The sequence below is a fragment of the Macrobrachium nipponense genome, chromosome 8 (assembly GCF_015104395.2).
Source record: "Macrobrachium nipponense isolate FS-2020 chromosome 8, ASM1510439v2, whole genome shotgun sequence".
NCBI classification, from domain to species: domain Eukaryota; kingdom Metazoa; phylum Arthropoda; class Malacostraca; order Decapoda; family Palaemonidae; genus Macrobrachium; species Macrobrachium nipponense.
The window spans coordinates 68,918,666-68,945,778 of record NC_087203.1 but is presented as its reverse complement, the minus strand read 5'-3'; the positions used below and the strand labels follow the sequence as shown (position 1 = coordinate 68,945,778).

Sequence of the window (27,113 nt, the reverse complement as noted above, 5' to 3'; positions counted from 1 at the left end):
GTAAGCCGGATCATCATAAAAAATCTTAGGAAAACCTTACTTTTAATGCTTTGGGAGCATTAAAAACTATGTAAAGTGCATTCTTTTTGGATTTTTCATAAAAAAAACTTCAAATATTGAATATTTTGCAGTTTTGGTGTCATTTCTTCTGCCAGATCAGCATTGTAGGAGTCGTAACCTTGGAACATGCATCGTAACCCTGGAAATAATTTCTGATGAATATAACTGAAAAGCGCCTTAACCTCAGAACGTCGTAAGCCGAACCCGTCGTAACCCGGGGACTGCCTAATTATCAGCTGGGCTTCATGCCAGAGACCAACAACAGAGGCAGCGTTTATAATGAGGCAACTACAGGAAAAGTATCCTGCATAGAGACAGATTAAGCCACACTTTTTAGACTTGTAGAAAGCATTTCTGACAGTACCAAGACGGATTTAGAAGGCTAATTTAAAGGCTATTTCCACGGCAGCTCAAATTCAAGTTTTGTGGGTAGCACCTTTGATTGCTCAATGTAGTTACACAGTGCCATCCCCAAATGACGATAGTACTAGGAACAACTTGGCTACCCACTTCATTCTGTTTTCTGCCGTACTTGATAAAACATAGTGTGCTTACAGCAGCTTATTCTTATTTACCTATTATATCACTGGATCTCGGTAGTACGTACATATTACTCAACCACTGGAATGCGTATATCATAGCCTTTGAGCATGAATCATTCAGGATGAGTCCTGTCCCCTCGTTTTATTACCTTGATTCAGATTCATCAACAAGCCAGCTAGCTACTTGCAAGTTGCCAGTAGTATTTGGTCTTAAAAGTAATTCTTGAATTTGTCCACTACTGGATATAGGCTACACCTGGCCAGGGTAAATGATTAAGGCAAAGTTATTCTTGAATGTTATGTCATTCCTTTATGCCAAACTTTTGCTTTTAGGATTTGTTTACCAGCTTTAAGCTATTCACAAGCCAACAGTAAATAATTACAGAATGTTGCACCATTCCTTTTAGGCCAAAACCTTCTGGCAGGTCTCCAGTAAATAGCAAAATAGCAATTATTTTGAAGTAATTCTTAAATGTTACGCCATTTCATTAGGCCAAAAAGCTTGCATTTTGTGTTTTTTTGAGCCTAGGCTGCCAGTAAATATTTGTTTTGAAAGTAATTCTTGGATGTTACACTATCCCTTTAGGCCAAAATGTTTTTAATTCATGATTTTTTTATCAGGCGTGGGCTACTTATCATACTTTCCTTTGCAGAGAACTGAAAAGTGTAGCGGTTGGAACGTAGTAAGGAGAGAATGGTGCGTAAGGTTGGCTGCAGTGAACCTTCGGCAGAAACTTTCTTGACAACTGAGTATCGGCTACCAGTTCTTGGTTCGGCAATACTTCCAAACATTACAGAGAAGTTTCACATGGCCCCGCAACAGAGATATTTTCCTGGTGTCACACATTCTTGAACGTTCCACATATTTAGCTCCTGGACTCCAGTGCTGGTTACTTATTTCCGCTAGTGGTGAGCGTAATCGGTTGCTGGATTCAATTATAGTTTATTTCCTGAATATTCTGTCAATTTATTTTTTGAGTAATCAAATGATTAGTACTCATTACATTTTGTTGAATTTTTTATCAGTAATTAGAGAATAAAAACACATTGTTCGACAATATTAGAGGTGGATTTGCTTTGAGAATTAAATGCTACTACTTTTTTATATACTATACTAAATTTTTTTATTTTAGAAGATACTCATACATTTATGTTAAATTAAAATGCATACATGTCTGAATACAGGCAGTCGCCGTTTACTGGTGGGGGTTCTGTTCTGAAAGTGTGACAATAGGAAAAAATTGCTGATGATTGGGGACCGCATATATATTAAGTGCTAGTGTTATTCATACATTTTACACATTTTTATTCCCAGACCACCAGAAATTGCTATAAAGATATAAAAAAGTAGATTTCATAAAAGAAACAGAAACTGCAATTACCAAAAATCAGTGGAAAGCCCACCACTAGCCTCCACCGGACTCCTGCCTCCTCCTACCGCATGCACATGAGCGACCACCACTTACCTCCACCAGACACCTGCCTCCTCCCGGGCCCAGCTCAGAGCACACACCACCCGGCACAAGCTCATGTCCATCTGGTCCCAATTCTCTCCTGTACTAGTCCTCCTATATCCACTTGCTCCCATGCTTGGCTCCCTCACTTCCTTCTCATGCCTCTGCCAGCCTTATGTGTTGGTTATCATGAATTTAACTTTGTAACAGTGCAAGTGTTATGTAGTGAAGGAGGTGGCTACTCATCCCCCGATGCTCCTGACGAAGGTTCCTGTCCTGCTCCCCCACACTGGGGAGAAGACATACTGGAGGTCCAAGGGACATCACTTGGTTTACGTATAGGTAGTTGCCCCTCAATCGAATCTGTTGTTGGTGTCACGTACCTACAGACAACCACTAGAAAAAAGTCTAATTGGATGTGTAGTGAAGAAAGTGACTATCTGGCCCCTCGGATCTTCTAGACCTAAAGTCACTGTCCTACTCCCTTACATCTGGGAGAAGATATAGTACTAGCAGTCCAAGGGAGTCCAAGGTGGTTGCCCGTGATAGTTACCTCCTTGTGTTGAACCTGTGGTCTTTTCCCAGGTGTTGACAGAGCCATTGAAAGGGCATCTTTATGGAGTTGCAGTGTTAGTCAGTCCTTGGAAAGGTGTCTTGATGGAGGTGTAGTGTTAGTCAGCCACTGGAAAGGCTACTTGATGGATATGTGCAAACCAGTCTTTGGTCGAATGCCTGCCTCCAGTCTTTCAACTGGCTGGCGGCCAACTCTATTCACCAGATGACCATTCTTCAATATCAGCTTCCCATTGTGAACCTGCTAAGAAGCCCCCTCCTCTGTCTTTTCTTCATCCATCCAAGTCTCTCCAGGAGATAGGAGTTTGGCTTTAGTTGGAAAGGAGCAAGGCAAGCACCTCTTGTCTTTCTCCCTCTTGGGCTTCAGTGAACTGTGCCTGTTGAAGAGAGATATTGCCTTGATTTGTTGCTAAGCTTGCCCTTTGCAGGCAAGGATGGTGGAAAGGATTTTTAGTGATTTTCACTCGTCTTTGAATCTGGAAAAGAGAACTCTGATGCTCCCCCCATACGGGAGGTCCACACTAGTGATTGGCCCTGATTTTTGCCTCTAGATCTTAATCACCTTTCCCTCAGAACACAACCATCGTCACAAATTCCTGTTGTGGTTATTAGTGTCAACTCTGAATTTTCAATCTTTTTTTGTCTTCCAAGAGTTTTCAGACGGTCTGCAAGTTTCTATAGCTTGGAACCTTAGTGGATGATCCTCTGGGGACTTCGTTGTCCACCATTGTTAGTCAAGATTAGGCATTACATATATGAGTCTTGCTTTTCCATCCAGTTCCGAGTTTTTGGCGCAGGCAAGCGCTGTAACGTGTTTTTGTTTCATCACACAATTATGGTTGCCATTCTCTGCTTCCTGTCAAAAGGTAGGGAGGCTGGCTTCATATCTCAACCTTACTACATTTTCACTGATTCCTGCTCTCCTTTTTTCCAACTTCATCCTTGGATTCAACTTCCAGTCTCCTGGGGCCAACTAACTAGCACCGGGTGCTGATGTTTGACCTAAAGAGTTGGTCACAACCTGGTTTTGGACTAGCCCTCTGTTTATTAGCAATGCCTAGATTTTGGTGGCTTATGGACTTCTATGATCCTTTAACAACAAAAGAACTTCTTCCTTGGGCAAATCAATCAAGTTATCTGGCCACGTAATTTTTTCAGGGGTCTAAAGGTCTGGCAGTTGTATCGAGCTGTCAGAAGAGTGTCTTTCCTTCTGAGTAGGCCTTTGATCCCCTGGTTTCTTGGGATCTGTGGACTCTTTATGCTGATAGAGCTTTCACTGTAGAAAAAATATATATTTTTCAGCTACGAGTTGTAGTTGCCAGTTAGTGAATTTCGAACGAAATTCTCTGAAATTTGTCGCTTCAGTTTTGGAACTTACTGTACATAGACCGATCCTTCATGGTCCTCCTTGTCTTAGACATTCTTATGGTTAAGGGAAGCCCTAAATAAGTTTCAGGATCATTATAATGTTATGAGGACCCTCATAGCCCTGTTCTGTCCTGCATAGAATGGCCTGAATCTGCGAAGGTTGTCGGTGGACCCTCCAGGTTCCTTCCCCAACTTTTTCTCCTTGGTCAACATCCCTCAAGAGATACCACCAAAGTGGTAAGCTCTTGCCCTAACAGGCCTCAGGTGATCTGGAGGCTTGTAAGTTGGAAAGGTTTTGAGACATGTCACAGAAACTATTGGCATGCAAATGTCAATCTTGTAGCTACATCTACGAGACTTAAGTGGTCGATTTTCTGTAACTAGTACCTCAGACACTTCATCTCTCCTTTTGAGACATCTGTTACCCAATGGTGGATTACTTCTTTTCTGAGGTGGTCTAGGTTTTCTAGTACTTCTCCATTTAGGAATACTATGGAGCTATGCTCAACTCAGGTTTAAGTACGGGGACTTAGATTTTTTCCTAATCTCTGTCCCTCCTCAAATCCTTTGCCCATCCAACCAAGGAAGAAATTGACTCAGATTGTTTGATACCCTTACGTATTTTAGCTAAGTTCAAGGTCCCATCCAAGACCCGGATCCATTCTTTCTCTTTTTAGACTTGTTATGGACTTCCTTGACTTCCAGGAGCACCCGACATCTCGTGATCTCCTAACCTGCCTGGTGCCAGCTCATGTTCTGAGTGTCCGCCAGCCCCTTAACTCCTAGCTCGTCTGATGCCCAGCTCCTCTGGCCAACTCAGCTCCAGGTGTCTGCCAACTCCTAAGCGCCTAACTCTCCTGGCATCCAGCTTGTCTGGCTCAGTTCTTATTACAAGTGCCCAGTAGTGCTCCCCAACTCAGTAGTAGTATAGAGAACTCACGGTCTAGTTGGAGTTTTTCAAGAATTCCCTGAGCTGAACTAGAAATCTGAGGACCATCCATAACCTAGGAAGTTATGACAAGAACCCATCTCTTCCTGTCTAAATGTATTGTCCTCCATATTATAAGGACTTTGAGACACTGAAGTTTTATGGAGTGCATTTTGCCTACTTTGAAGCAAAGCTATCTGAACAGCCTCTACCTCCTTAGTTTTCAGACGCTATATATGCTCTTTACATCCATTCTACTATCGATCTACCAAAAGTGTAAGCAAATTTTGCTTCTCACAATTTTTATGGAAGCTTAAACAGTCAAAATTTTCCAATACCGTGAAACCATGTTAAGTGACTGGCATGGCATTGCGGAAGGAAGCATGGGATGTTCTACTATCTCTCCATGTTTTCAGCAAGGTGCTGAGTTTGGAGAAGCAGGGGGTACAATGTACCTGGAGTACCCACCACTCTCAGTGGTTTTATTTCAGTGTAAATGTCAGTGTAATTTGGTGCTGCGCCCAGGGCAAGGGTGGGCACCTATCATGCTTGGCTAGCCATGGAGCACTTCCCTCACTGCAAAGTTCCCCCTAAGTAGGAGGCGACCCTTGGCTATACCGTCATACCACTGAGTTATGAGGAGCACCAACCAGAGGCAGTATCCACCTGCAGTAGCTCTCTTAACTGATACAAAACAAACGAGCACTGTTTTCATTGGTAGTAACTTTTCTATTTCAAATTCATTACATGACTAATAAAATAAAGTTTTATATATACTTACCCAGTAATTATGTGATTATAGCCCTCCCTCTCCCCTCTTAAGAGGCCAACATTTCCTTCTTACCAGTGAGTCAAAGTTGCTCAATACTAATTAATTTTCTGGCAATTCTACCATATGTAGCACATCAGAAGTTATGTTCCAGAAGGAGTTGACTTTGCAAATTAAAGCTAATTGTAATTGATTTGATGTTTGTCATTAAAAATGGTTTTTTATTTTTATCTAGTGAGTTTCCTTAACATGTTTTGGGTTGTAAGTATTTTGATAAACTTTTCTATGCAGTTCTTATAGTATAAATTTTTCTGTGGCTTGGTTTTTAGATGAATTTTTGCTCGGTATTTTCTTAGGCTGCTTTTGTATATGCCTCTTAGTAGATGTTCTATTGGTCTATTTGGTAAGCTGTGGGTATCACTTACCTGCAAGGTCAGGTTTTTCTCCCATAGTTTCTTGTTGCACTTGGTAATGACTGCTGTGGTGGAGAACCCCCTTCCATAGTCTCCCGTTTTGCTATGCAAGAAATATCTATTACGTCTTGATATTATATGTGTTTTTACCATTTCTGCTCAAGCCCCAAGGTCTGTGGATCAGTTTAAGAATTTCTTGTTTCAATTCAAATAGGAAAAGATGATGGAGAGCTTGTATCATACAGATAATGAGGCATTTCTGCCATCTATTCTGTTGCAAGCCAGGAAAGTCTTCCCTTTTTGCCCTTAGCCTTCATTTCTGAGGTTTCCCCTCTCCTAACAGTCCTTCTTTTGGTTTCATGCAATTTGAGGTTGACTTGATTGTACCAGCATTTATCTGGCTCTAACACCTATTGCCTTTTCCTCACTCACTCCTGCCAAGTGCTCCTTGCACACCTGAGCTTCTGATCCCAGAATCCCAGGTACCCTGGCATACTCAGAGGCGTGGTTGGTTTGGTGTTTGCTTCTCACCTTGGTGGTTGCGGGTTCGATTCTCGGCCATTCCGTAGAGGAGTGAGAGATGTGTATTTCTGGTGATAAAAGTTCACTCTCGACGTGGTTCGAAAGTCACGTAAAGCCGTTGGTCCCGTTGCTGATAACCACTGGTTCCATGCAACATAAAAACACCATACAAACAAACAAATACTCCAGTGAGCTCCAGCTTCTATCCTGCAGGTGACCGACTTAAGTTTTAGTTGCCATCTGTGTTCCTTTGGGATTTTGCTAAGTTGTCTACTCTCTCCAGTGGTGTATCTACTTTTGTGCCACTCAAGTTTCATAAAATCAGATGCTATATATGGGATTAACCAGACACAGCAAAAGGAGGTCCCCTGTTTCACTTTCCTCTCTTTCAGAGGTTTTGACTTCTAGGAAGGCCTTGGCAAGCTCGAGGGACAGCCTCACCTAAGTTCATGAGAGTGGAGCTGCTTTCCCCAACCTGTGAGGACGTCATCACCTTGGGTTGATGACCACTCTCCTGGGAAGGGCTCTGTCTTTTCCAGGTTGAGCAGGGGTGCCCAAGACTGCTTACCTGTCCCTTCCACCTCTTTGGGTGTTGCTAGGAGGCGAGGTCTGTCAGTTCCAAAGGCTGGGAGAGGGATTATTTGCTCTTTCATCCCAGTCCATCAATGGAGGCTTACATTTTCAAGTCTGTCTTCGGACCAGACAAGTCATATGCTCTATATTAGGGTCAAAAACTTTAGTTGTGTGACCAACCTCTGACTAGTCAAGTTTGAGTGTTGACTTTGGAAATTTAATGCATTTGCATAAAAATAAGCTTCTATGCCAGTCTGGGAAGCCTGGGCACACAAGAAATCCGAAATGGCAGAGTTGACCACCTAGATAAAATAATATTTTCCGCAAATGTTCTGAATATCTTATTAATGCAAGATACCAACATATTTTGCATAATATTTAAAAAAAAATTTTCAGATACTTTTGAATGCTAGGACATTGTTACTATGCATGCATCCATTGATCAATTGCTGTTACACCTGAATTGTAAAGATGTAAACAGATATAGCTATATGCTTGATTTAGTCACTGAATTTGTAACATTTTTATTGCTTTTATTGTTACAAGAAAATCATTGATCTATGCTGTGTAGTATACCTTACTAAGTGTTTTTCTCTTTCACATTTCACTACTGGTGTATGATTGTGAAAAAGCTGTGCGAACCACATACTGACAAAGTAAAAGATGTCATCTACAGAGTTCGAGTGTCTTCTGCAGTGTGGAAAACCTTGTGACACATCAGATTCAACAGATCATACAACTAAAGACGCATGGAATAAATTGAAATCCAAAGCTTGGAACTGGAAGGGACTTGATAGATTTGATAGATTAGATTTTTGATACTATTCACTGGGAACTGGGACCTTATGGTAAACATACGGACATTAACTGTTGAATTGATATATCAAGCTCAGATAAATTAACAAGATCAACGAAGAGACGACAGAAATGTGAGAGAGAATTAACCTCGTCTGCACCAAAGCATTTGCGATCAGGGGTAGGATTATTGCATGACAAAAATATGATATTTTTATAATAAAAATATAGTTTTATTAGTACTTACCAAGTATAATTATATAGCTGTAGTTTCTACTCTATGGCAGCTTGAATTCCCAAGAATTTGTCAAAAAATCTTCCTGTGCCCAGTAGGTGACCAGGCTCCTCCCACTACCTGGTGGGAAGAGGAACAACTATATGAGGATACCTCAATTTTGTTTTGCCCTCCATAAATTCGAAAGTACTTACTGGGTAAGTACTATTAAAACTATTTTATTATGAAAATATAATTTTCATAAGTGTAACTTACCTAGTAATTATATAGCCGAATCCCTCACTGACAGGTGGTGGGGATTCATGGACCTTAGCAGAATATATATAATAAATTCATAAAGGTTTCTGTAAACTTTAGTTGTTCTTTACTTAGGAAGAGAGCTTCTTCAAGAAGGTACTGCCTCCAGTGAGCACGCTTCTCAACCCATAGTGTTGCAGTGGTGTAGACTTAAACACTTATATCAACACAAAAAGGACTTCCCACTGAGGAGTATACCGTAAACTGAGGAAGTTGAAAGCCAACCAAAAAAAAAACACCGCAAGACAAACAACCAGACAACCAGAGATTAAAAACACAGCCCCTGCCCAAGGCTATGGTAGAATAATTAATATCCAAATACAATGTCTGGTCACCTAAGAAAAATCCATCACCAAAAAGTTATAAATTAAAAAGTAAATACTCTCAAGATTACTGTGGTTGTAAAATTAGGGGGAGTAAATGTGTCCTCATACATTATCCTCTACAATCATGCCTGCTAATGACAAAGGACCCAAAGTTAAGCAATTGTAAGCAGCTTCAATCTGTTTTAGGTAGTGCGTTGTAAACCAACTTACATCTACAGTAAGTTGTTTGCAATATGATGACTAGAGACAAGTTATGTTTAAAAGCTGAAGAGGTAGCCACTGCTCTAGCCTCATGAATCTTGACTTTGAAGTTAGGGTAGAGATCTTCTCCCACTTGCAAATGTGCCTGTTTAATGAGGTCTCTAATAAAAAATGATATAGCATTTTTAGATAGAGGTCTGGAAGGGTTCTTTACTGAACACCATTGATTAGTCTTGTGTCCCCTTATACTTTCTGTCCTTTAGAGACAATACCTAAGGGCTCTCATGGGGCATAAGGAACTCTCATCCTCTTCTGTACCTACTAGGTCAGAAAGATTTTTTACTGTAAAAGATCTTGGCCAGGATTTCGAGGGTAACTCATTCTTTGCTAGAAACCCTGGCCTAAGGCGTGGATTTCACTGACACTTACTTGTAGCAAGAGCCATTAAAAGCAGGGTGTTCCTGGTTAAGTTCCTTAAGGAAGCCAAATGCAGGGGTTCAAACGGTGGTCCTGAAAGCCACTTAAGAACTACATCTAGGCTCCAGGCTACCAACCTCTCTGTCTTAGGTTTGGTACACTCATAGACCTGATGAGGTCTGAGATGTCTTGATTAGTCGAAATGTCGAAACCTGTGTCTAAAAACAGAGCTCAACATTGCTCTATAGCCTTTTATAGTTGGCAATGTTGATCCCCTCTCTAAGATATAGGAGAAATTTTGCTATCTGCGTTATAGTTGTAGTAGAAGAAGAGATGTCATTTCTTCTGCACCACAACCTAAATTTTGACCATTTCGGCCGTAGCCATCGCTCTTAAAAAACCTTTCGATTGAAGGAATTTGAAGACAGTCAAAAACCTGTCAGGGCCAGTGTTGATAGGTTTTGGTGAAACCTTCTGAATGGGGCTGTCTGAGCAACTCTGGAATGGTGGGCAGGAGTCTCGGGTAGTCCACTAAAAGGGCCGACAGATCAGCAAACCATTCTTTTTGGGGCCAAAAGGGTGCTATCAGTGTCAAAGTGACATTTTGATGAGCTTGGAGCTTGTTCAGCACCTCTTATCAGGTTGAATGGGGGAAAAGTGTAGACATCGAGGTTCCACCAATCTAGCAATAGGTCATCTGTTCCCCAGGCTTGAGGATCTGGAAATGGTGAGCAGCAAAGAGGAAGTCTGTGGTTTCTGGATGTGGCTAACGGATCCAGAAATGGTTTCTCCCAGTTTCCATAGCCTTTCGCATATTCTTCTGTCCGTTAGGACACTGAGTTTGTCGTGGATGAAATGAGTGATTAGTTTCGTCCTGTTCTGTTCTACCCATAAAAGAAGATCCTTCGCTAATTTGAACAGAGAGGAGTGCGTCCCTCTGGTATTGTCCTAATGCAGTTATCACCTTGCCCCTTACCTCCTCTTGAAAGTGAAGATGGCCTAAATGGATTGCCTTTAATTCCCAATTATTTATGTGCATTTGCTTTTCCTCCTGAGATCTCGTTGTCTCCGAGGTGGGCTCCCCAGCCTATATCCGACGTGTCAGAAAAGAACTCTAGGACTGGGTTCAGACGTTCCAGGGATTTCCCTTCTAGATACCTTTCTCTTAGTTGCCACCATTTCAAGTCCTCCTTGATCTCTTTCGTTACTGGGAAAACAAATGAGTGTGGTGGCTTCTTTCTGTCCCAGTTGATCTTTTAAGAAGAACTGCAGAATTCTCAGATGCAATCTTCCTATTTTGACAAACTGTTCTATTGAGGGCAGGGTGCCCAGTAAACTCATCCACTTGTTTGTTGAACATCTCTGTATTGATAAGAAATGATTTACTTTTGTCAGGCAGGATTAAATTCTCTTGGGGGATGGAAAACCTGAAAATTCAGAGTATCAGAATGCCTAAATATAGAATCTTCTGAGATGGTGTCAATTGCGATTTCTGCAGATTTACCAACAAACCCAGATATTGTGCCAGTTGTAGAGTCTTTTGCAGGTCCTCCATGCATTTCTCCTTTGTGGGAGAGCATATGAACCAATCTTCCAGGTATAGCATATTTCTTTTACCCATCAAATGTAGCCACTTTGCTAATGGAGCTAAAACCTGGGTGAAAACCTTCGGGGCAGTTGACAGGCCGAAGGACAACAGTTTGAATTGAGAGATTTCATTTTTATGAACGAAATCTCAGGTATTTCCTTGAGGATGGATGAATCAGCATGTGGAAATATGCATTTTGCATATCTAGGGAGATCATCCAATCTCCTTGATCGATGGCCGCTAGTACTGAGTGGTCTGATTCCATCTTGAATTTCGTCTTCTCTATGAAGAAATTCATTGTGCTTACATCGAGGACTGGTCTCCATCCTCCTGTGGCTTTTGGTACTACAAACAGCTGATTGTAGAGCCCCTTCGACCTGACATTTTGCACTTTTTCTATCGCCCCTTTTGTTATTAAGGAAGTTACCTTCTCTGCAAGGGTCAAAAACTTCTCTGATCCTGCGGAGTAAGCTGTCGAGCTGATCGGAGTGTTCACCAGCGGTGGCTGCTCTCTGAATGTAATAGAATAGCCTTCTTTCAGCCAAGGTTCTGCCCCTTCTTGTTTCCAGTTCTCCCAAAAGAACTAGTCTCGCGCCCACGGGTGGAGGACTGTCTTTTCAGTTCCGAGTAGACTTGGTGGTTGATTTCTTGACCAATTTAGCTAATTCCCAAGATGTCTTGGGAATTAGCTAGCAGATCCTGAGTGTATTTCTTCTGAAGCTCCAGAGTAATCTCATTAAGAGCTGACTGAGGAAAATGTTGGTTATCCAAGGGTGAAAAGAGCAACACTGACTTCACTGACTTCTGATGAGAGGTTACATTCTTTGAAGTAAAAGAACACCACAAATCTCTCTTTCTTCAAAACTCCCATGGCAAACATAGAAGCCAATTGATGGGAGGCATCGCTTAATTGCTCTGTCAAGAGCAAAAAATAACATTCAGCCAGTCTACGGTGATATCTTCCACTAATGGTGAGAAATTCCTAATTTTCTTACCTAAAGCTCCAATGGACCAATCCAAAAAGATAGTTACTTCCATAGTTCTGAAAATGTTCTTTAAAAAAGATCTAGCTCTGAACTTGAAAACGTAATCTTAGCTGCATTAAAAGCGGACCTATGAGCCAAGTCAATCAACCCCAAGAAGTCCTCCTGGGAGGAGGCAGCCACTCCTTAAGAAGGAACTTCTCCGGTTGAGTAAGACTGAAATCTCCATCTAGGAAGACGAGATGGGGGAGTGCAAAAATAGGACTCCTTGAAGCCTTTTCTCCGAAACTTGGTTGTCTATTTCCTCTAAAGCATTAGAGGCTGACGAGGAAAGTACCAACTTGGGTAACTTGGAAAATTTCAAAGGATCGTCCGTAGAAAAAGTTGATTGCTGCTTAGATGGGACCGCAAGAGAAAAATAATCTGGATTAGACTTCAGAAAGTAAGATAAGAACGTCACGTAAGCCGTACGTGGCTTATCTTGCGCTGCTGCTTCATCATCAGTAGAAGGCTGCGTGGCCTTAGTGTCGAGAGTTGACTGCTGTATGGAAGGTTTCTTCAAGTCCATGATACTCTCAAGCTGTCTCTTAATTGGTACAAAAGAAGGGTCAACTTCTTCCTCTTGTGGTGTTCGGCATCTGGGTGCTTCCTGGTGTGAGGGAGCCTGCTGGCTTGTGGGCGCCTTCGGGTGCTCCTGGGCACTCTTGTGAGAAGCGGGAATATGGCGCCAATGGGCGTTTGTATGAATAGCGTGAAGACAACGCCAATGGACTCTCGGGAGCTACTGGACGCTCAGGCGCTTCTGGGTGCCTCAATATAGCGCTTTGTTGCTTAGGCGCAAAAAATTGACCATCTTGATCGTAAGAAAGCCTTTTGGGACTGTCCCAAAAACTTCATGAAGGCTGAGGGTTCGTCTTAGGTTCCTTGTGCCTTTTAATAACGCCTGTGGTGCCCTAAATCTGGGATGGGCGTTCCTGGGCTTGATGAGAGACAGTGAACATCATAGGAATGCACAGGTTCGACTGAGGGGTGATTACCTATGGGCAGACCGCGCCAACCTCCCTTGGGCCTCCAGTATACCTCCTCCCTGATTTAGGGGTCGAGTCTGGCAGTGACTTTTGTCTAGGAGCGTCGGCGGGCCGGGCAGCCACCTCCTCCACTAACGCTTCACTATCACTTTTATTTTACTCAAGAACCTCACTGACTCACCTAGTTGAGTAACGGTAGACACCATCAATCCAAACTTCTTGTCAATCCTCTCTTCTAGATTACTAATGCTATCTGTTTCCAATGGTCGTGATTTCAGCACAGGCGGTGAATGTGGAATCTGCATTTCTGATACACTGGCAATAGGTGAAGCAACAAGAGACCCTTCAACACTTACCTTTTTGGGGGTCACATATTTCCGCTGTAACAGCAGCCTTCCTCTTCCAGTTCCTTTCAAGTTTGTAAGATAAGTAAAATTTTTCCAAGTCTTCTCATCCCATCCTTCACATTCTTGATTGGTATTATTAATAGAACAATCTTGACCTCTGCAAGTAGCACAGCTTTAGTCATTCTAGTATTGCAGCCTTAGCTGCAATACCTAAAAGTACTAGAGCTAGAATCTGACATCATAATGAAATACTAAATAATATTAAGTCTAAACCACTCTTAAAGTAAATTAACTAACATAAGCCAGCGAACCGAATACAGGATTGCCAAACAAGCAAACGATCAGCAATTCTTGAAGAGAGAAAACCTGACTGAACAATTAACAGAGCAAAAAATAGACACCAATTAACCACTTTTAACAAAAACCACAACAATTAGGTTCAAAATAATAAACAATTAAAGGCTATTGGCCTAAATATTTAACCGCAGTGAAAAATCAAGGTAAAGTTTTCATGGGAAAACAAACAGCTCTCCTACGACGTCTTAGTACTAGGACAGCAGAAACAAAATTTAGATATCCTCATGTAGTTGTTCCTCTTCCCACCAGGTAGTGGGAAAAGCCTGGTCACCTACTGGACACAGGAAGAAGTTTTTGACAACAAATTGTCGGGAATTCAAGCTGCTGCAGAGGAGAAACTACAGCTATATAATTATTGGGAAAGTTACACTAATAAAAATGTGAGTCTGGTGCATGAAACCGGAGGATATCAAGCATCCTGAGCGAACAGGACAGTGGCTTCTCATATCTTATCAGCCTGCCTGGAATGTCTTTAAAAGCTGCATCATAGTGTTGAAAGAATCAACTGCCTCATTAACTCATCACTGATCCAAATCATTGATCTATGTGTATACCTTACTAAGTGATGTTCTCTTTCACATTTCAGTACTGGTGTATGATTGTGAACAAGCTGTGTAAGCACATACTACTGACAAAAAGATGTCCTCTACAGTGTGTGGAAAACCTTGTGAAATGTCAGATTCAACAGATCATATAACCGAAGACACATGGAATAAACTGAAATCCAAAACTTTGAACTGGAAGGGTCTTGATAGAATTGGAAATTGTTTTTGATATTGTTCACTGGGAGCTGGAACCCTATGGTAAACATATGGACATTAACTGTCGAAATGATATATCAAGCTCAGATTAACTAAATCAAAGAAGAGAACAGAAATATGTGAGAGAATTAACCTCAAGTCAGCAAGAACAGCATATATCCTCATCTGCACCAAAGCATCTGCAATCGGGTGTAGGACTAGCGTATGACAAAAATGTGTGTGGTGCATGAAACCGGAGGATACCAAGCTTCCTGAGTGAATAGGACAGTGGCTTCTCATATCTTATAAGCTGACATGGAATGTCTAAAAGCCACACCATAGTGTTGAAAGATGATGCCATGAGGGACAGAATCAACTGCCTCATTGACTGAATCATTGATCCATTTGCAGCAGACACAAGGTACCACCATCATTGCTGGTTCAAGTACATAACTCCGTATCAAAAAATGTCTGGTGAACAAAAGATCCCTCTCCTGCAGAAAGTGACTTTTTGTGAGGCACAAACTATTTTCATAGATCATGTTCATCAAGCTATTTTTGTTGACCATGAGATCAGGACACTTCAGGGATTACCCAAAGATTACCAAGGCATCATGGAAATCTATGGCTTACCTACATCAGGGACCAAATCAAGCTACATAAAAGATATTCTAATTAGAGAATTTGGAACTGGAGTAGGGTTTTACAGTCATTCTCTGAAGCAGCTGAGTGAGGTTGTATATGATAGTAGTGGTGGTGGCTCATATTGAGGCTGGTATCACATCAATGGGGATTATCAATGAGCATCTCGTAGAGAATATAGCAAACAGGTTGAGAGCTGAGATCACACAAATTGCGACAGTCCCCTGGCCTCCACAGGTAACTGAACTACTTCCTTGTTCAGCTTAACTCTTCACTCAAAACATCTAACCAAGTTGAGTCTGACATCCAAGGCTCACACACTAGCTTCACTGCTCTCATGTCACAAGCAAGCCAGCATTTACATCAATCAACCAGGGTATGAACTTGCATGGACTTACTCGCAGTAAAGAGCGAGTTGATATATTTCGCAAAATGGGATATTTTGTATTCACAGGTACTCCTTTGCAGGGAAATTAAAGGCAAGGTGTCACAACCGACACTGAATCAGAGGAATCATTGTTTTTGCAAATCCAGTACCAGTAGGTACTGGATTTTAGATGTTTGAATTTCATAGATTAAAAGATTGTTTAACAGTAGTAGTTACACACTAAAGTGGTTAAAAAAATGGCCTTTTAGTTCTTTTAAAGTTTGATTTTGTTCATAAAATAATATATAAGTTTCATGTTAAAAGAAAAGTATACAGTTATTTTTTAATTTTATTGTATGGGATTGGCCAATGGTCAAGTTTTGTCTACAGTGTGTGTGAAGAAGTCATAATTACACCACAGTTCAGTAGGGGGTTATACAAGCTATTTCAAATGGGTGGTCAACTTTACCCTACCCATATTTACCTCTGGTCAACTTTACCCCGATCCATTGGGTAATGTTGACTGCCCATATATCTAATTGCATCTTGTTTTTTATAGGTATTTTTTTCTTTTTCAGGTAATTCTTCAGAAGCAATCCGCACTGAATATTAAAATAAATAATCACCTACATGGAAAGAGCATGTGAAAAGCAATATAAAAAGTATAGTCATTGTATGAGAGATTGAATGGGGTGGAATTAAATGAGCTTGATAAGTTTTTACCTCGAATTTTTTCTAAGTCGGGAGAGGTGTTTCTTCTACGGTAATGTTTACTTTTAATGAGCCCTCTAACTTACTTTCTTACGCAAACAAAAGCAGTTCCAGTTACTCATTATTGGCTTAGAGGTGTGACATCGTTATGACGTCATGGGTTTCATAACCAATTACGAACGACTTTAGTCGAAAACTAAGTTTCACTAGCATTTCAGCGGAGTAATAAAGTTAGCTGTCCAGTGTCCACTGGTATCCTTGTTTGACTGAATACTCGAAAAATGAAGCAAAAACCGGCATTTTGTCTTCTTGTAGCTATGGCAGAGGTAGTGGCTGGCCCTTCTGGCATTAATTTTGACAGAGACCTTCGATTTCCTACCGATTGTTTGCAGTGCAATGTGGGTTACGGTGAATTTTATCATTATTTGTCTAGTGGTGGTGGTAAAGAAGTTGTGATTGAATATGCTCAGAGACATAATTTAATTCTACAGCCAAAAAAACCTATTTGTCGGATCGACTACAACAGGAACGCCTTTAGGTGTGATCGCTCTGTAGTGACGAAAGGACGTCGGCGTAAGCGATGCGACACCCAAATCTATCTGCCACGGTAAGTAGCCTTACTGTAAACCCTGTGGGTAGCGCGCGCAGCGCAACATTACCTCTTGCTGTACATGCCGTGCTTGCCAAGAATCTTTAAATATGCGGATAAGGCGCGAAGCGCCGTTCCGCTACGGCCTTACTGACAGCACACATAAATTGATGGTCGCCGATATGTTGTTGTTTTGGTATCGCCGCCATATTGGCTTTGGTGTTCTTCCGCCGATTTCGGTCGGCGGTCGAGTGGGCCCGCGAATCAGTAGGTGCTCTCAATTATTATTATTGCTGCAAAGCACTCCTTTCTGGTTGTTTTGCGTAAGAAGATAAGTTAGAGGGCTCATTAAAAGTAAACATTACCGTAGAGGAAACACCTCTCCCGACTTAGGAAAAATTCGAGGTAAAAACTTATCAAGCTCATTTAATTCCACCCCGTTCAATCTCTCATATAATGACTATGCTTTTTATATTGCTTTTCACATGCTCTTTCCATGTAGGTGATTATTTTAATATCCAGTGCGGACTGCTTCTGAAGAATTACCCTTTTTTATTATGGCTACTAGAAGTACTCATGGAGAGACATTTTCCATATATAACATTCTAATAAAAGCAATTTATTCTGGTTAAAATATTAGAGTTTTCATTAAAACCAGTCAACATTAGGTACCACTGCACGGACAGTACTATTCTGAGGAGGGTTAAATTATAGTCGAACCCCCAAAAATAATAGTAAATTCTTAATAAACAACCCAAATACTGCATGAAAATGATATTGTCATGTTACAATAAAGTTTTATACATACTTACCTGACAGATATATACTTAGCTATAGACTCCGTCGTCTCCGACAGAATTTCAAATTTCGCGGCACACGCTACCGGTAGGTCAGGTGATCTACCGCCCTGCCCTGGGTGGCAGGACTAGGAACCATTCCCGTTTTCTAATCAGAATTCTTCTCTTCCACCTGTCTCCTGCGGGGAGGCTGGGTGGCCATTAATTGTATATATCTGTCAGGTAAGTATGTATAAAACTTTATTGTAACATGACAATATCATTTTTATACATTCAACTTCCCTGCCAGATATATACTTAGCTGATTAGCACCCATTGGTGGTGGGTAAGAGACAGCTAACTACTGAAATAGACAGGTAAACAACATATGTTGTAGGTATTAATAAACCTTGGTTCCTACCTTACCTATTAGGCTGAAGACTTTGCGGCTACTGCCTTGGAGTCTGCTTAGCCTCAAGAGCCTCAGCGAGATATTGATCTATGGCTAAGAGTTCTTGTGGGTCTGCCAATGGGGTCTTATCCACTTACTCGGCAGAGCCTAAAGGCCTTTGTCATTGGGTGCTATTCCACTAACATGACAATACACCTTGTTCAAGGAGCACAACACCGATCCCGATCACCTGATCCTAACATCCATGTTAGTTCTAAGATTGCAAGGAGTTATCCCCGAACTCCTTACAAACAACCAAAAACTCGAAACATAATTAAACGTTATTTATACAAAATATAAAAAAAAAATCAAAAAAAAAAATTTTTTACTCCCCGACTAGCCATACATACCCTTGATCCCCTACCAGCAATGACACTATGCGCCCGTGCGACATCCGTGAGCTTGCTAATAGAAAACCAAGCACATATCTGACAAGAGGGTTTATGTACGATAAAATCAAATTATTTTAAGGATCAGTCTTTGCTCCAAGACCCAGCACTGTATCTGCTGATACAAATGGACCTAGAGAGAAGCACTTCTCATAAGTCACTCTCACATCCTTCAGGTAATGAGATGCAAACACTGAATTGCACCTCCAATAAGTAGTCTCAATGATATTTTTAAGAGACATATTCTTTTGGAACGCCAAGGACGTTGCTACTGCTCTCACCTCATGGGTCTTAACCTTTAGAAGACCGAAGGATTCCTCCGAGCAGGTTCTTGTGTGCGTCCGTAATTACGCTTCTCACAAAGAAGGCCAAGGCGTTTTTGGACATGAGTCTTTTGGGGTTCTTCACAGCACACCAAAGACCTTGTTGACAAGCTCCCATCTGTCTCTTCCTCTCTAAATAAAATTTAAGAGCTCTCACTGGACAGAGAGACCTCTCTGTCTCTCTGCCTACGAGGTCAGATAGACCTTTTACTTCAAAGCTTCTGGGCCAAGGTTTTGACGGGTTTTCGTTCTTCGCCAGAAACATTGTCTGGAACGAGCAGATAGCAGCATCTCCTTTGAACCCCACTGTGGAATCCAGAGCGTGCAATTCGCTCGTCCTCTTGGCTGTAGCGAGAGACAACAGAAATAAGCATTTCCTAGTGACGTCGCGGAAGGAAGCCAGATGTAGAGGCTCAAATTTATCCGAGGAAAGGAACCTTTCAGGAACCACGTCCAGATTCCAACTAGGTGTTCGAGGAGTTGCTGCTTTTGAAGTTTCAAAGGATCTAATTAAATCGTGTAGATCTTTGTTGTCTGCAATTTCTAGCCCTCGATTTCTAAATACTGAAGACAGCATGCTTCTGTATCCCTTTATTGTTGAGACAGACAGGTGTGATTCCTCTCTCAGAAAGAGGAGGAAATCGGCAATATTAACTATAGAGGTACTGGAGGAGGACAGCTTCTGACTCTTACACCACCTCCTAAAGACTTCCCACTTCGATTGGTATACTCTTCTCGTCGAGGCTCTGCGGGCTCGCAGCCTTGCGAGAAAAGCCCCTCGCTCTGACAAGTCTTTCGATAGTCGAAAGGCAGTCAGAGCGAGACCTGGGAGGTTGTGATGAAACCTCTCGAAGTGGGGTTGTCTGAGTAGATCTGGTCTGGAAGAGATCTGGGGAAGTCCACTATCCACTCCAGTACCTCCGTGAACCATTCTTGGGCTGGCCAAAATGGGGCTATTAGTGTCAACTTCGTGCTCTTTGAAGCTACGAACTTCCTGAGCACTTCCCCCAGGATCTTGAACGGGGGAAAGGCGTAGGCGTCCACACCCGACCAATCCAGAAGAAACGCGTCTATTGCGAAGGCTCTCGGATCTTCTACTAGAGAGCAAAAGATCTCTACTCTTTTGGAGAGGAATGTCGCAAACAGGTCTATGTGAGGTCTCCCCCACAGGGACCAAAGACTTCGACACACTTCTTCGTGTAGAGTCCATTCTGTGGGGAGGACCTGATTCCTCCTGCTCAGTCTGTCCGCTCTCACATTCTTTATCCCTTGCACAAATCTTGTGAGGAGAGTTATGCCTCTTTCTTCTGTCCAGGTTAACAGGTGTTTTGTTAACTGAAAGAGGGAGAAAGAGTGCGTGCCTCCTTGCTTGCGTATGTAAGCCAGAGCCGTGGTGTTGTCTGAGTTTATCTGTATCACCCCGCCTCTGACCATCTCTTCGAAGAACTTTAAGGCTAGGTGTATGGCCACTAGTTCCTTGCAATTGATGTGCCTAGGACACCTGTTCCTTTGTCCAGGTGCCTGACACCTCCCTTGCTTCCTAGCGTCGCTCCCCATCCCGACTCCGAAGCGTCGGAATATAACACTTGGTCTGGGTTCTGCAGGGCAAGCGATACGCCTTCGTTCTTTTGAAGAGGAAGGATCCACCACTTCAAGTGATCTTTTATCTCTTGTGGAAGCGGGAAGATGTCCGAGAGTTGTCCCGTCTTCCAACTCCACACCCCTTTCAGGAAAAACTGAAGAGGGCGAAGGTGAAGCCTCCCCAGAGAGAAGAACTTTTCTAGTGAGGACAGGGTCCCTAAAAGGCTCAGATAATCCCTCGCTGAACTGCTCTTTCTCTCTAAGAAGCTCGAGATTTTCGACAAACCTCGAGTGATTCTTTCTCGCGAAGGAAATACTCGAAAACCCCGAGAATCCATCTGAATCCCCAGATAGACCAAGTTCTGGCTGGGGATCAGCTGCGACTTCTCGAGGTTCACGAGTAATCCCAGCGATTCTATCATGTTTCTTGTTACTGATAAGTCCTCCAAGCACTGAATCTCCGACTTGGCCCTGATCAGCCAGTCGTCTAAGTAGAGGGAGATGTTTATTCCCTCTAGGTGAAGCCATCTTGCCACATTCGCCATCAGGTTGGTGAATACCTGCGGAGCTGTAGACAGACCGAAGCACAGAGCCCTGAATTGAAAAATCTTGTCTCCTATTACAAACCGAAGATATTTCTTTGACAAATGGTGAATGGGAACGTGGAAATACGCATCTTGCAAGTCCAGAGAGACCATCCAATCTCCTGGACGAAGAGCCGACAGTACTGAGGCGGACGTTTCCTATACGGAACTTCTTTTTCTGAACAAAGCGATTCAGAGCGCTTACGTCCAGTACTGGTCTCCACCCCCTGATGCCTTTGGTACTAGAAAAAGGCAGATTGTAAAATCCCGGGGAGTGTGGATCCTGCACAAGTTCGATGGCCTCCTTTTCCCACATTTGTTCCACCATTTGCAGGAGTGTCTTTCTCATTACAGGGTCTCTGTACCTCGCTGACAGTTCCCGAGGCGTAGATGTTAGGGGAAGACTGGTCCTCGAAGTGGATTTACGTATCCATTCTTTAGGACCGAGACTGACCAAGGGTCGGCTCCCCTTTTTTGCCCATACTCCTGCAAAGTTCAGGAGTCTGGCGCCCACTGGTGCTTGAAGGAGCAACAAGTCATATAGATTTCTTGAAAGGTCTGAAGGAAGACCTTCCTCTCTCTTGTCAGAGCTCTTCTTTCTGGCAGGGGGACGAGCCGCTGCACCTCCACGAAAGGGCTGCTGAGGAGGACGAGAGTCCTTCTTAACCGTCGACACTACAGGGCGTCCTTTCTTGGACGTTTGTACCAGTAGGTCCTGTGTCGCCTTCTCAGTTAGCGAGCGAGATATATCCTTCACTAACTGAGAAGGAAACAGATGATCCGACAGAGGGGCGAACAATAAAGCAGTCCTCTGGCTCGGAGAAACCCCTTTTGATAATAGGGATCCATATACTGATCTCTTTTTTAGAAGACCAGCACCAAAAAGGGAAGCCACTTCTCCCGAACCGTCCTGTACTGCCTTGTCCATGCAAGACAGGACGCTATGGAGAATCTCTGGGTTTTTAAGAAACTCCGGATCTTTAGATTTGTTGGCCAGAACTCCGAGTGACCAATCCAGAAAATTGAACACCTCTAAAGTGACAAAAAAGTCCCTCTAGAAAGTGGTTCAACTCCGAAATGCTCCACGTCGATCTGACCGATCCTAAAGAGTGACGTCTAGAGGCCTCCACTAAATTGGAAAAGTCCGCATCTGCCGAGGCAGGAAGAGAAAGACCCATAGTCTCTCCTGTCCCATACCAAATACCTCTCTTTCCATGGAGTTTGGAAGGAGGCGTGCAGGAATACAGTCTTTCCCAACTCTTTCTTCTTGTCCATCCCAAGAATCTAAAGAATGGAGGGCCTTCTTCATAGAAATTGCAGGCTTCATTTTCAGAAAGGCCGAAGATTTTGCCGTAGCCGAGCTCGAAAAGAGAGAACGAGGAGAAGGAGGAGCCGCCGGACTAAGAGAGTCTCCAAACTCTTGCAGTAACAATGAGGCTAAGACCTTATAATTCGAGAGTCCCTCATTTGCAGGAGGTTCGTCATCAGACAAATCGTCCAAACCTCGATCAGACGAAGGAGAAAGCTCTCGTTTGGAGGGAGAGTCCTTCCAAGACCTCCTACGATCTGAAGGAGAGGAGCTTCTATTTGGAGAAGAGTCATAAATTCCAGGAATGAACGTCTCCGACTCCTGCCTCCGGACTCTTGCCTCCAGAGTCCGGAGTGAACGGGCCGACTCCGGACTCCGGACTCCGACTCCGGACTCCGACTCCGTACTCCGACTCCGACTCCGGACTCGGACTCCGGACTCCGGACTCCGGACTCCCGGATCTCCGCTCCGGACTCCGGACTCCGGACTCGGACTCCGTACGGACTCCGGACTCCGGACTCCGGAGACTCCGGACTTTCCGGACTCCGACTCCGGACTCCGGACTCCGGACTCCCGACTCCGGACTCCGGACTCCGGACTCCGGACTCCGGACTCCGGACTCCGGACTCCGGACCTCCGGACTCCGGACTCCGACTCCGGACTCCGGACTCCTGGCTCTTGGCTCTTGGCTCTTGGCTTCTGCCTCCTGGGTGACTCCTCACTCCTGGCTCTTGGCTCTGCCTCCTGGGTGACTCCTTACTCCTGGCCGTGCAGACGTCTGATCGGTTCATCCACGTTCGTACAGGAAGCCTCACCTCGAGTAGGAGCATCGATCCTGGCGGCAGATACCTCCATACGTCTGGAGGATCTTTTGATAGGAAGGGAAGTGTCTTTCCTTCTAGGAGGCTCCTTTGAAAGGACTCCTACAAAAGACGAAATCTGCTCTTGCATAGCCATCATGAACCTCTTCGTAACCTCCTCTTTATCCTCTTCGGGAGGAGGGGAAGGAGGAGGGGAGGAGTCCATAGCCTCCACCTCCTGACTCCTTCTAACTCTGGATGACAGAATGGCTCTTCTTGCCTTCTTAACTCCCGAAGGAGACTCCTCAGGGAAGGTTTTTTTTTTGTTTTCTGGGCTCGAGTCAATCGTCGGAGCCTTCCAACTCCTCTTGAAGTGGTCGAGAGCGATCTGAATCCCTCCAATCACGTCTCGGAGATGAAGATCCCGACGAAGAAAAACACTCACGCAGGACGCTTTTGCAATAGCGATCCTTGGCAGTCTGGGGTGTCACAGAAACCGCCGAAGGGACACCTGATCGGTGGGGATTCTCCACAACCTCCTTTCGGTTTTCGACATTCTCTCCTCTGGGCATGAGCTTGGAAGAGGTCTAGACCTAGGAGCGTTGCAGAGCCGACCCAGATGCCCCCTCCACTACACTGGGGACACTCTAACACTGTCCACTGAAAAATCACTAGCCTTACCTTGCAGGGCAGCCATTTTGTTTTCCATCAACTTGAAGGCTGCTTTTAGATCCGCAAGTTCTTTCGCTGAATCTACAGGTTCTGCAATAGGAGAAGGGGCTGCAATGGAAGGAGAAGTAGCATACTTACCCTTGGGGGAAGATCCCAAGCTAGGAATTAGTTCATTAGATCTCGAACTACTTAAAACTTCTATAAGAAGCCTTCCTCACTCTTTCTCTCTCTAACTTTTTCAAATAATTAGTTAGATTCTTCCATTCATTCTCACTCAAATTCTAACATTCCTTGCAAGTATTAGTGAAAGAACATTCATACTCCCTGCAACCCTTGCATACAGTGTGAGGGTCTACCGAAGCTTTCGGCAACCTCACCTTACAGCCTACATTCACACCGTCTCCCAACCATTCCAGAGTCAGACATTTTTAAAGAAAAATCCAAAATCAAGTCCACAAAACAGCCCACAAAAGCGTATGCCAATCCAACAATCCAGATACGTCACCAAAAGTCGGTCAAGAAGATCAATTGCCGGTGAAAAAAGAAAAACCAATCGAGAGGAACCAACAACAATGTTGATGGTCCGGGCGACAGAAGAATTTTGATTAGGAAAACAGGAATGGTTCCTAGTCCTGCCACCCAGGGGCAGGGCGGTAGATCACCTGACTACCGGTAGCGTGTGCCGCGAAATTTGAAATTCTGTCGGAGACGACGGAGTCTATAGCTAAGTATATATCTGGCAGGGAAGTTGAATGTATAAAACTGTAATTTCCAAAGAAATGCCTGATGCAGAGTTGAAACCTAAATCTACCCAAGAATTTAATATGTCTATGTTTAAGTTAAGTATATACATATTTTAGTTGAACCAGACCACCGAGCTGATTAACAGCTCTCCTAGGGCTAGTCCAAAGGATTAGATATTTTTACCTGGCTAAGAACCAAATGGTTACTTAGCAACAGGACCTACTGTGTATTGTGGGATCAGAAACCACACCATAGTGTTGAAAGATGATGCCATGAGGGACAGAATCAACTGCCTCATTAACTCGATCACTGTTCCAAATCATTGATCTATACTGTATATACCTTATGAGTGATGTTCTCTTTCACATTTCAGTACTGGTGTATGATTGTGAACAAGCTGTGTGAAGCACATACTGACAAAAAGATGTCTTCTTCAGAGTTTGAGTCTCTTCTGCAGAGTTGAAAACCGTGTGAAATGTCAGATTCAACAGAACATAGAACTGAAGAGACATGGAATAAATTGAAATACAAAGCTTGGAACTGGAAGGGTCTTGATAGATTTGGGAATTGTTTTTGATACTGTTCATTGGGAACTGGGTCCCTATGGTAAACATATGGACATTAACTGTCGAACTGATATATCAAGCTTAGATAAACTAACAAGATCAAAGAAGAGACAACAAATATATGAGAGAATTAACCTCAAGTCAGCAAGAACAACATATATCCTCATCTGCAAGCATCTGCAATCGGGTGTAGGTCTAGTGCATGACAAAAATATGTCTCTGGTGCATGAAACCGGAGGATACCAAGCTTCCTGAGTGAATAGGACAGTGGCTTCTCTTATTTTATCAGCCGACTTGGAATGTCTTTAAAAGCCACACCATAGTGTTGAAAGATGATACGATGAGGAACAGAATCAACTGCCTCATTGACTGAATCACCGATCCATTTGCAGCAAAGACAAGTTACCACCATAAATGCTGGTTCAAGTACATAACTCTGTATCAAAAAATGTCTGGTGAACAAAGATCCCTCTCCTGCAGAAAGTGACTTTTTGTGAGGCACAAACTATTTTCATAGATCATGTTCATCAAGCTATTTTTGTTGACCATGAGATCAGGACACTTCAAGGATTACTCAAGAGATTACCAAGGCATCATGGAAACCTATGGCTTACCTACATCAGGGACCACTTCAAGCTACATAAAAGATATTCTAATTAGAGAATTTGGAACTGGAGTAGGGTTTTACAGTCATTCTCTGAAGCAGCAGGGTGAGGTTGTATGTGATTGTAGTGGTGGTGGCTTATATATTGAGACTGCTATCACGTCAATGGGGAGTAAATGAGGAACTCCAAGAGAATATAGAAAACAGGTTGGGAGCTGAGATCACACAAATTGCGACAGTCCCCTGGCCTCCACAGGTAATTGAACTTCCTTTTCAGCTTATCTCTTCACTCAAAAGATCCAGCAAAGCTGAGTCTGACATCCAAGGCTCACACACTAGCTTCACTGCTCTCATGTCACAAGCAAGACAACAATTACATTAATCAACTTGGGTATGAACTTGCATGGACTTACTCGCAGTAAAGAGCTAGTTAATACATTTTAGAAAGTGGGGGTTTGTATTTTGTATTCACAGATACTCCTTTGCAGGGACATTAAAGGCAAGGTACCACAACCAACACTAAATCAAAGGAATCATGTTTTTTTTTACAAATTCAGTACGTACTGATAGGTACTGGATTTTAGATGTTTGAATTCCATAGATTAAAAGACTGTTTAACAGTAGTAAAGTGGTTAAAAAAAATGGCCTATTAGTTCATTTAAAGTTAAAAGAAAATTACTGTTTTGTTCATAAGATAAGGGGCAAGTTTCATTTTAAAAGAAAAATACACATTTTGTTATTTTTTAATTTTATGGGATTGGCCAATGGTCAAGTTTTGTCTTCAATGTGTGTGTAGTCGTCATAATTACACCACAGTTCAGTAGGGGGTTATACAAGCTATTTCAAATGGGTGGTCAACTTTACCCTACCCATATTTACCTCTGGTCAACTTTACCCCGACCCATTGGGTAATGCTGACTGCCCATATATCTAATTGCATCTTGCTTATTATAGGTATTTTTTTTCTTTTTCGCTATGGCTAGTAGAAGTACTATGGAGAGAGATTTCCCATATATAACATTCTAATAAAAGCAATTTATTCTGGTTGAAATGTTAGTGTTTTCTTCAATACCAGTCAATATTAGGTACCCCAGTGCATGGTACTACCCCGAGGGGGTTAAATTATAGTCGACCCCCCAAAAATAACAACAAATTCTTAAGCAACCCAAATACTGTAGAAAACTGTAATTTCCAAAGAATTGCCAGACGCAGAATTAAAACTTAAATCTACCCAAGAATTTAGAATGTCTATGTTTAAGTTAAGTATACGTATTTTAGTTCAACCAAACCACCGAGCTGATTAACAGTTCTCCTAGGGCTGGGTCCGAAGGATTGGAAATTTTTACATGGCAAAGAACCAATTGGTTACTTAGCAACGGGGCCTACTGCTTATTGTGGGATCCGAACCACATTTGATTAATGAATTTCTAATAATCAGATACAGATTCCTCTGGTTCCACACCGGCACAATGGGGGGCGAACTCCGGCT

General features: G+C 42.8%; 1 protein-coding gene and 1 long non-coding RNA gene across 4 annotated transcripts in view; one reads left to right on the top strand and one right to left on the bottom strand.

Moving 5' to 3' along the window:
* LOC135222823 (uncharacterized) overlaps positions 1 to 26,675 on the top strand; it is a 31,199-nt gene extending 4,524 nt beyond the window's left edge. The window contains exons 3-5 of one of the 3 annotated variants that reach the window (XR_010316359.1): positions 1,256 to 1,511; positions 14,363 to 15,534; positions 24,828 to 26,675. This is a non-coding gene — a long non-coding RNA (uncharacterized LOC135222823). Of the gene's footprint in view, positions 1 to 1,255; positions 1,512 to 14,362; positions 15,808 to 24,827 lie in introns of those variants that run through there. The other 2 variants (XR_010316357.1, XR_010316356.1) reach the window with 2 other exon arrangements.
* The window catches only part of LOC135222824 (uncharacterized), a 273,561-nt gene that overhangs the window by 245,775 nt on the left and 673 nt on the right, over positions 1 to 27,113 (bottom strand). The window lies entirely within an intron of this gene.